We start from the raw sequence: 10,976 nt of genomic DNA, 5'->3' as shown, positions 1-10,976 counted from the left end.
TACACTTTTCCCTGAAACAGACCGGGCTTTTCATGTTCCTGATGTTACTACTGACCTTTTCAGATAGCCCCATACTAACTCTGGTCAGCGTTCCATGGTGGTCATGTACACTTTGCAGCATGAAACAGAAATTTCCTTCTGTTGCTGATCTTGACTTGATATGGTCAAGGAAAAAGTTATGAAGGTTGTGTGCACCCATATGAGTCTAGGAAGGTGGGAACTGGATGGGATGCTGTGAACTGAAATGCCAATGTAATATTTCATAAAGTCAAAGAGAAGAATATATTTTATCATTTATTTTGTCTTGTATTTTGCCACCACACCACCCCATCACTCTACTGCCCTCTCTACCCTCATTTTATTTTAATGAGCAATGCTAATTTTCGACAGCTCTAAAGGAAATGTGCTGTATGAAAGCAGAAGGTGTTATCATGTGGAAAAAAAAAAATCAGAAATTATTGCAATAGCTGCCACGGCCTGATGCGCAAAAGAAATCTTGCTTTGATGTCTAAACAAGAAAGAATATAATGTTTTACTGACTACTTCTATCTGAACAGAATCATATACTCTGAATGTATTTGAATAGGGAGTTGAACTCTGCTTCTCTCAAATTATTGCAGATAAACAATATTTATTTTGTTGCATAGGTACACTAGGACTTTAGATTGTTTGATTCTGTCAAGCCTGCATTTTTCCTCTGCATGAATGCCTCAGTTTAACTTTCCTGTATGCTACTGCTACATAGCGTTATACTGTTGACAGAGATGTATGCAAGGAGAATAGGCATTCTATACAACTTGATTCTCACTTAGGATTACACTTGAGTTCTCATTTCCCAGGTGTGACTGCTTTCTTCCCTGTCTAAAATTTATAAGCATTGAAGGAGGCCAGATGAAGATGCTAGAGTTAGAAGAGGATTACCAATGCTAATTGCCCTTGAGGAGAGAGTTCTACCCAAAGCAACTTCTGCTTTAAAACACACCATCAGAAATGAAACATGTAATTAGATGTAAATCAAAGAATAAGAGCAAAAGAAGCACCCAGTTGGAGATATTTTGGAGATACCGTGACTTGGAATCTGGAAGCTGGTCCCTCTAGCTTGAACAGTGCACCCAAAGTGACCAGAATGAATGTAAGCTCTATATGAACTATATTAAAAGCAAGGCCAAGTGAGATTTCAGTTCTTAGGCAAGGATACCCTCTTTTCTCATATTTTCTGTCCATTTCTCCTTCTTTTCTCCGTCCTACAATTCTGTCTTTAAACTCTCCACCATATGACATTTGTAAGAAGGGAACAGAGCAGACATGGCAGAGTCTCTCTGTGCTGCTGCACTGGTTGATGTCTACTACCTGAGACAAGGTGAGATAAGCACCAGGTATTGTTAGAAACTTCTGGTTTTCATTTCTCTTATGAGACTTCCTACTCAGAGGGGCACCTAACTCACTGATTGATATAATTGTACATTTTTTTTAAAATTGTATATTAAAAAACCCAAACATTGATATAAAAATAAGTTATAAGTCAAATTCACTGTAGGTAGTAAAATGAATATGTAAGTAAAATAGGTTAGATATAGGTATAGATATAGAGGTTTTTTTTATGAAAACCAGATTTCACTTTCATGCGCAACTTCACTCACTTGTGCAAATGTCCAAACAAAGACATCTAATACAGTAATGGAAGCTACCAGAACTTTTCTGATAGCCAGAAATGTCCAAAATACACCATACATTCTTTGCGACTTCTGTGTAAATGCTGCATCATTCCAGCCATGGACTGTATTTCACTGTGGATGTATTTCTGTCACCTTTTCTTATTTTTATTGAGTTTGAATTAATTCTTCACCAGGAAAAAAAAAAAAAAAAAGAAAAGAAAAAAAAAAAAAAGTACATACTTTGACACTGAAAGCAGAGTGGATGAAAGGAAGAGAAAAAATATGAATATCAGGAAATAAGACCAAGTTAAAACACCGATTTTCAAAATCTGCGATTGTGACCAAAACTTTTACTGGAAATTAAGGCATGCTATTAATATGATCCCTCATGACACTAAAAAAGAAATCTTGCAGTAGGACAATTCACGTAAAGAAGCTAACTTTAGCACTCTTCAATAAGAAGTAAAGCAGTGGAAACAGAATCTGTGTATAAGCATTAAAGTTTTTTCAGGTTTCAAAAAGATTCAGCGGGGAAAAAGGAAAAGTAAAATAGTCCACAAAACCAAGAACATTCTAAACTTTGAATATTATCAAATTAAAAAATCCATTTTTTTAATGCTAAATATAGGCTAAAATACTCATGAGAAAGTGTTGGCATCTCCAACGTTTTTCCATTTCAATAAATTCTTGTGTAATTCTTGTGATTCTAATCATAAAGGAGAGATTAAAAACATTATGTGGGTTGTCTTGTTTACCAATACTTTGAAAATCAAAATACTGTAACTAGTACATCTTACATTAGAATGCTAATTAAAAATATCATAAGCATGGGTTGCCAAGAAAATTGTGAAAGAAAAATTGAGCTCTTTTCTATGGGAACAACTTTGAAATTTTTAAAGGTTTTGCTGAATTGTTTTGTTGTTCTGTTAATAACATCACAATTATGGAACAAAAAAAGGATTAAGAATGAACGATTCACTGGACTCATTCTGTTGTAATGAACCCTCACATTCTAAGCATTTTTTGCTGCGTACTATAGTATAGAAGGCTGCAATCTGAGTGTTCTAAAACAAGTACTTGGACACTATGTAAGGTATGTATTAATGGACACATTATTTTATGACCTTGTATTGGGATATTACCACACACTGGAACCAGGTCATTGCTCAAGAAACCTCAGAGCAATCAACAGAATTTTTATATTCCCGAACAAGCGCCCTGTGTCCGGCTGATGTAGCACATAGCAAGAAACGTGCCATGGTCACTTCGGGTTGGTCACTGCAGTCTGCAGTCTGATCATAACATCTGCTCAATACAAGTTTGGTCAGCAAACGGGGATGCTGAACTCCTGTTTTGTTGCTATGCCTGTAAACGTGGACCCAGATAAAAATCCACATCCTCTCCCATGAGCAAAATGAGAACACCTAACTTCTCACAATTTACACCGTCTCAGGACTCGGTTTGTTGCACTACATAATCAAGGAAAAAGTGGCTCCTGATTACTTGCCCTCTCACACTGGCAAGCCCTCCTTAGTCTGTTTGCTCTTTGCAAGTTTGTGCTCACTGATCCTGGACTAGCCCTACACAAAACATGGTTTCCAGAGCACTGTGTGCTTTGGGTGACATTTTCAGAAGTACAAGAGCAGCTTTTGTGTTGGGCTGTGTACATATCAGGAGGTCAACACCAAACACAGCAAAGCTGTATTGCCTCCCTGAATAGATAAGCCCCAGCCCTATTATCAAATAAAGGGATCTTGTCTCTGAAGTGCCTAAGTCACTTTTGAAAAAATCTGATTCGTTTGTAAAATGTAACTTGTTTGACCACTAGGCTCCTGAGAGAAGTCAGCTGCCTCATACACACAGAAACTTTTACAGATTCAGTAACACACAGAAAGCATGCTTTCAGCCAGCTGCCTCCTTCCTTCTGTATTTAAAATGCAGCTTCCTACAGGAGCAGGGGAAGATCAGGAATCTGTATCTCACTTCATTTACCCTCAGACACAGAGATACAAGGCGATATTTTGAGAAGCAACATGAAAAAAATCCATCACAAAAGATAAAAGGCTATGGTCTCAAAACCCGCCTGTTTCCTCAGAGAGAGGGGCTTTGTGATGGAAGCTCTCCGTTGGTTGAGGAGAAAGCGCACACCACGTACATGTAAACATATCCCACACAGTCTGTGACGCACTGATTCCCTTCTAAACATAGAGCATGTTATCAGCACTGCTGTGCGCATCGGCAGCCGAGGGGCCGCTCAACACCATGTTTATCTAATGGACCATAATAGACAGAGCGGCCGAGCACAATAGACAGTGAGATGTGTAAGTATCTTCTGAGCTAGGACAAGTCCTTTTTTCTCTTTTCCAAACGGGAAAAGGAGGGGGTGAGGGCATTACACAAGACAGATCACACGGCTGTCCAGCAGCCACTGAACCATAGCATAAAGGCCTTGTTTAGATAAATAATGACTCCTTTACTTTATTCTTAGAACTGGAAGTCTCTAGAACTGAAACATAATGTCCCATAACTGCTTCTGGCATCTGTTTTTCAGGGAGAGGATTGGGCCATTTATAAGGGGATCCATTTTCACAAAGGTTTGCACTGTTGCAGAGAGAATTCTTCTCTTCCCATCAATAGATCCCATCCACATACAAAGGGCAACAAGGGAATGAACTAAGAGTTTCAACACAGTGTTTTGGAAATTAACCAGGCAATCAAATCATGTGCCTTCCTCAAGCCTCTTCCGATCATCCTACAAAGCATCCTAGGAAGAGTATACTAAGCAAAGGAAAAACTAGTATCATGTCAGCAGTTCGGAGGAGAAGGTATTTCCTTCCCCATTGTTTTGGGAAGGGGAGGGTGGTGGGGAGGGGGTGTTATTGCTAGCTTGATGGTTTGAACTTCATAATCAAGAACTCTTTCAGAATTCAGTTTCATGGTTTGCTGAGTTCTGGAAATTAGAATAATGAAGGTGACATACTTCCATGTCCATGCAAGGTTTAGGATTTCATTATAAACTGAGTATCTGAAGGTGTTCAGAGAAGAGCTCACTACTCCTAAGACAACCACAGCAGCCTAAAAGGAGATATTTTCCTTTGTCTCAGGAAATGAACACAAGGATGAAAGACCAGAGCAAATAATGGTTTATGCCTGAATCCTCATTTTCTGCTGAGAAACTGCTTTTGTGAAACCTCTGCACTGTCAATAGTTTATTCATCAATTTATGCCTTTTTCCCCAGTTGTGACTTACTAGAAAAGGGTTCATGACCTCTCTTAAATCTATTAAATATTTTACATTTATTCTAGTTCAAAAACCATGTTAGTCTGCGGTTAGTTCATAACATGATCATGACAGGTTTTATTATTAATTTCAGAGAGCATACAAGTGTTGACTACATCCTGGAGGCACCTAACTTCACAACCAAGTGAAGCTCACTTCAGTGTTTGACAAATTCACTCCATTGGCAAGGAGGCAGTGGATCCTACTCAAACACACCTGCAGCAGATGTGGGAGTGGGGAAGAGGGAGCAACAGGGGATGGAGAGACAGGGAGAGCCTCCATGTCAGGCAACAGCCAAGTAACAACTTGCTGTCTGGAGGATTCGTTTGGACAGCAGAGAAAAAGCCCAGGAAGCATGACTAAAATCCTGGTTATGTGGGAATTTGTCCACATGAAGAGATAAGGATCAGGTAGGATGACCTCTTTCGAGTGTCTGGCTTTCTTTGCACTTCTGAGAAATTATTACTGCAGAAAGTATGGAGGCAAAGAGTAGCTTAATTGACAGGCTAACGCTGATGGATGCGATATTCCAGGGAGACCTCTGCTGAGGCAGGAGAGTGAGCAAATCTTTAAACTGACTGCACAAGTGCTTCGAAAATTTTGGCTTGTTTTTCATCTTTATAATGCTGTAAATTTTAGAATGAACTTTAAAGGGTAACCACTAGACATTACTTGATCTACCTGCTTCACAGACAATTTAACTAAGACTCAGGAGAATGAGGGTGTTTTTACTCCTGTTGTGAGAGGAAAGATTGGCAGGAGTATAACAAAGTGAAGGTCACTTAGGAATTCTAATTCAAGTATTTTAGAAATAAAACCACATAGTGACACCAAACCATTCAGGAAGCTGTAATTATCTACTCTGTTTTGGAGAATACTTGTGACAAACCAGTCAGCGTTGCAAGTGGTGGCCTCAGATAAGAAAAGGAGTCTGTAAAATTCAAACTTCAGCAGAAACCCAAAGATGAGTCACAACCAGGGTTAAAACTGAAACAAAAGCCTACATTACATTAAGATTCTTCATTAAGATAAACAACCAAGACACACACACACACAAACACACATGCACACAGAGTCACAGTTTGCTACTGCCTCCTACTAGGAACAGTTCAGTCTTTTCCTGATGATTTTATATACCCACCCTCTGGGGATAAAGCTGACTGCTAGCAATTACCCTTGATACACCAGCAGGTATTTCCTGAGGGGAAATGACTATCCTAATAGCTAGGGGCTGGTAAGCCTCTAACTGACTGAGGCAGTTTTAACTCCTGACAAACTGGGTCCTGTCCATTCACCTTGCCACAAGTACTTTATTGCCTTCTTTGCAGCGAACTCCATGTTCCTAGAAAAAGTTTAATTCTTTTTAATTTGCACCCATAATATTTTATGGGTACAAAACTTTGCATCTCTCCTTTCCATTTGCTTCTGATTGCCAGGCAGTAGAGCAGAAATCTGGAACAGATCACAGCATGCCTCAGGTTCCCCAGATATCGCCACTACTTCACAAACATAAGGGTGTGAAGGTCTCTGAGGATGAAGCATCACAACTGGTGAGGGAAACTTTCCACAAAAGTGAGAGCAAGTAACAGAATCCACAATCCTTCCCAGGGCTGCATTTCAATCCACCTCTTCCCAGGGACAGTGTCTTTGCTTCTCTGTCACCCTGAGGTGCACATAGCTGCCCCACTGCCAGCTTTGTCATGTTCCTGTGGCACAGCCTCCTCAGCACACGCTGTACACCCACCTCAGGAGCCAGCTATGCCCAGGAACAGCAGGTAAGAGAAGGCTGGCCATGCTGTGTAGCTGCTCCACTTTGACTTGGCAGCAAGGGACTGACCCCATACAAATCGGGGTTCCCAGTGAAACCCAAGTTTAGCCTCTCACCCAGGAATTTAAATGACAAGATTGGTGCTCAGTGAGATAAATATCCACAACTGCAAATTTTAATCATTGGCAACAACAATATTTTCATAAAGGGAGAAGGGAAAACCAAGTAAAACAACTGACTAAGATGCACTACCCAAGCCATGAAGAATGAACATCTCTCAGCCAGCTTTGTAAAGCTGCACCAGCCAGTTTCTTCCTCCTTCCTGTGGTAACATTTCCTTCCCATTTTGAGACTTTCAAGTTTTCCCACATACCAAGATCAGTTCAAGCTACTTCTACTCTTCTGTCTTCCTCTTTCCCACCAGCTCTCTGGTAGTTTTGCTAGAGAGCTTAACTGCTGAAGTTTCTGGGTTTTTTTTTCCTCTAAATAAAGATACATCTAGCACTAAGAGATCTATCAATCTTCTTGCCTAAGCAAGACTCTTAAACAGGTTTTCTTATTTCACAAATTAGCAGGAGCCACTTTAATAATATTTTCACCTCTGTCTTTCACATACTTACAGAAGAAGCCATTGTCTTAATCTAGTATCCTTACTCTCCCTATGGAACAATAACTGTCTAAAACACACTTTCTGACATTACTCTCAAAGCAAAACTATTTTCCAACACATAACATGCCTTTCCTTTCCTCAGAAGTGGCTCTCAGGCAGAACAAATTACATACACATAGCTAAAGCAGCCACCTCTCACACCAGCCCTAAGGATCCTATCAGTTCTCCTTGTCAGACACCAACAGGAAGCCCCTCTAGCTGGGGCATATTCCTGGTGGGAGGGAGTGCATCACTATTTAAGTCAGGCTTCCAGTTTTTCCAAGAGGTTGTCTGTGAAACAGTCAGATAGAAAACATCACTCATCTTAGTAGGATATTGATAAATTCCATCGAGTTCAGTAAGACTTCTCCTTCTCAAGTGCTTTGGCAGTTCTGGAAACTCCACTGCTAAACCTCTCAGGGTGCGCATGAATCTAAAGAGAAGCTGCTCATCGGCTCAAACTCTGCTTTGGCATGTCTGGATCAGCTTTGGAATTTGTAAAAAATAGATCCAAATCATTACGATTCTAGGGAAAAAAAAAAAAAAAAAGAAAGAAAAAGAAAAACTTCTTCCATTTAAGTCCTTTCTTGATGAGATAAACAAACCCATAAATCTCCCACTTAAATATTTTCCCTCACTATAATATGCATACACATATATATGAGTATATAAGTGCATATATATATATATATATATATAAAATGCACGCATACATGTATGTATAATAGGAGTCTATACAGAAAGTATGAATAAAACAAAACAAATTCAAAGATTTTGAAAATTCAAATTCACCTAGATACAGTATGCAAACCTAAGGCTTTATATATATATGGCTTTGGGCATCCATAATTAGCTAGTAATAGTAGAATAAATTATTTAATAATGACTAGGTTCCAAGTATCTTTTGTAGGATTTTGTTGGATTTTGCTTTTTACTTTAGATCAACTTTAGTCTGCTGCTAGCTGGATTTGTTGACTTTAAAATATTTCTGAATGCTTTGATAGAGACAAACATTTTAATATTATTGCCAAATCTTTGCCAGATTGAAAATGTGCATGGCTTATTTTTCTTCTAAGACTGCACAAGAACACTGTGCTTCAGGTCTCAGTTTGCAAATTCTGCAAGTTCTTGCTGACAACTTTTTTAGGAAATTGTAGTTCCTACACAGCCAAAGCACAAAACATGACCTTACTGTGCAAAATTTCACTAGTTTGCACAACTTCCTCAGTATGTGGCTCTGAATAAATTTGTACTATATCACTGCCTCCAACACAGTTTAGAATTGCAGCTCTAATAAAGACATAGGCACATACCAGAGTTTCCAAATATTTGCTCAAAAGGGAGCCAGAGAAGCAAAAGTCTGCAGCTAGGAAGTGCAATGCATTTTATAATTATTCATCCTTATTTGGGAAAAGACTACCAGCTACTGAAAAAGAGCAGAGAAGAGCAGTCTTCAGTGGACTCCATGACTTGAATACATTATAAGGTTACTACATGACTCAAATTGTCCATGTTTGTATTTGTGTGTCAGTGTTAGAAGCACAGTTCAGCTCTCAGAATCTCACAAGCCAGAGCACAGAGGTGACCCAAGGGAGTACACAACAGAAAACAAAACCAAAGAAAGTGGCTGACACCAATAAGCAAAGCTGTGGCAACTTTTTGATTTGCTTTAAGTAGAAGAATATAGATACAGAAAAGCATTTGACTTTGGAGAGAACAGGATGAAAACCAAAGTGCACCTTGTACTTTCCCAGATCAGCAAGCCACAGTGGTCACTCCCTTTGGGCCATTTCTTGCTGAAAAGGAGATTCCTGTAACTAGGCATGTTTTTGAGGAGAACGATTTCAATTTCCAAGTCATACCTCCACACTCCGTGATTTGGCTTGACAGCAGTGTAGATCTTCCCTGGCCACCCAGGAAGAATTTTCCTTCATAATTCTAGGCAATCAGTTTTTTTGCTCCCTTCTTGCAGCACCAATCTGGTATTCCACTGCCAAGCACTGAACCAGTCTAACATTTTTTTTAAAGTTCTGTGCAAAGGTTGTGGGATGCACACCAAGCTTAACAGATTGATTTAACATGAGTATTTATAGCATATTTACATTATACTCAGTTTAATGTCTGGAAGTAGACCCCAGCCGTTTTTTTCTGAAAGTACCAGCAAACATTTGTCATTGGTCTCCAAGCGTAACATGAAGAGAGGAAAAGAAAAAAACAACACCACCAAAAAAAACCCTACCAAGAGCTAAGGCAATCTCTGCACTCTTCAGTAATAATTAAAGTCTTCCTGATCTTAATTCCAGACTGGATTGATGTTGTCCTCCCCTAAGACCTGCACTGAAGAAAAACCTCTTTGGACTGTTGTAGTGGCTCTAACCACTTTTGATAAAACTTTAGTCTTCAGAAAAATTATTCCTTATAGAATTCAATTGTTAGGCATGTGTTAGCCTCATGAAGCTGAGCAGAAATATGAGAATATTTTTTACAAAGGGGAGGAATTTCACTCTCAGGTAAAAGCAGTTGATGTCTGACCATATTAATTTAAACATTGTTCTGGTGTTTTGGGCAACCATCTATCAAAACAAAACTAACATCTACCATAATTAGAAACAAGACAATGAGAGAGAGAAGGTAATACTTAATGAAAATGAAAACATATGCTGAAGATTGGTCTCTGGAGAGAGAAGGAAGGGATTTTGAATAATCTGTGTTTGTGTACACAGAAAACAAAGGAATTAAAAACACATTTACTGGCAGCAGAAAGAGTAAGTACCAAAAGATCTGTAACAAACAGGCTTGGTCAGAAGAAGAGTGGCTAATATCTACATGCAGTTGGCATTCAGCATTGAATGCAAGCGATACATCTATTATAATGGGCAAACAACCAAAGGAATATAAATTGTAGAGGGGGAGAGGACATAAAGAGGAAAAAGAAGAAAAGTGGTTTGCTTTTGTTGCAAACCATGACATTAGGCAAATAATGGAAATGGAAGATAATTTCTTAAAAGATAGAGAAAAGACTGAGAGAAGGCTCAGTAACATGAATTAAAAGTTAGAAAGACACAAATGTAAAATGAAGCCTGCACAGTTATTCCTTGAAGAGAAAGGGATTACCATCCCCAGAATTCCACAACTACTTTCAACTTTATCCCTCTCTGTGAGGTTAGAGTTTTTAAGCTGCAATGCACTTCTTAATGACTGGATCATATTCTAAAGTTCAGAATTACACATAGCACAGGAAATATTTATTTCTCCATCTGTCTAAGGTTCACTGCCTCTTAGTGAAGACTTTTTATGTCAAATGACACCTTTCAAATCTCCTTCTTAATGAAATGCAAAAACATCAAAATGGGAAACAAATGAGAATGGAATTTTTCTGTGATTTGTTCAGAAATAGCCCATCTTTTATGTTCCAGTTTTAAATAATAATATAAAAATCATACTGGGACAGAAGCTACAGCAGAAGAATTCAAGATATGACTCATTTCAGAAAGGTATGAATATCTTATAATAGTGGTGAGGCAATAATAACACGAACTACAATTGGAAGTAGTTATTACTGACTGCTTTGCCTGAAATAATAAATATTTGAATTTCCTAAATACAGACAAAAGTAGTATTTAC

The sequence above is a fragment of the Hirundo rustica genome, chromosome 3, assembly GCF_015227805.2.
Source record: "Hirundo rustica isolate bHirRus1 chromosome 3, bHirRus1.pri.v3, whole genome shotgun sequence".
Lineage (NCBI taxonomy): Eukaryota > Metazoa > Chordata > Aves > Passeriformes > Hirundinidae > Hirundo > Hirundo rustica.
Note: the sequence above shows the minus strand (reverse complement) of the source record.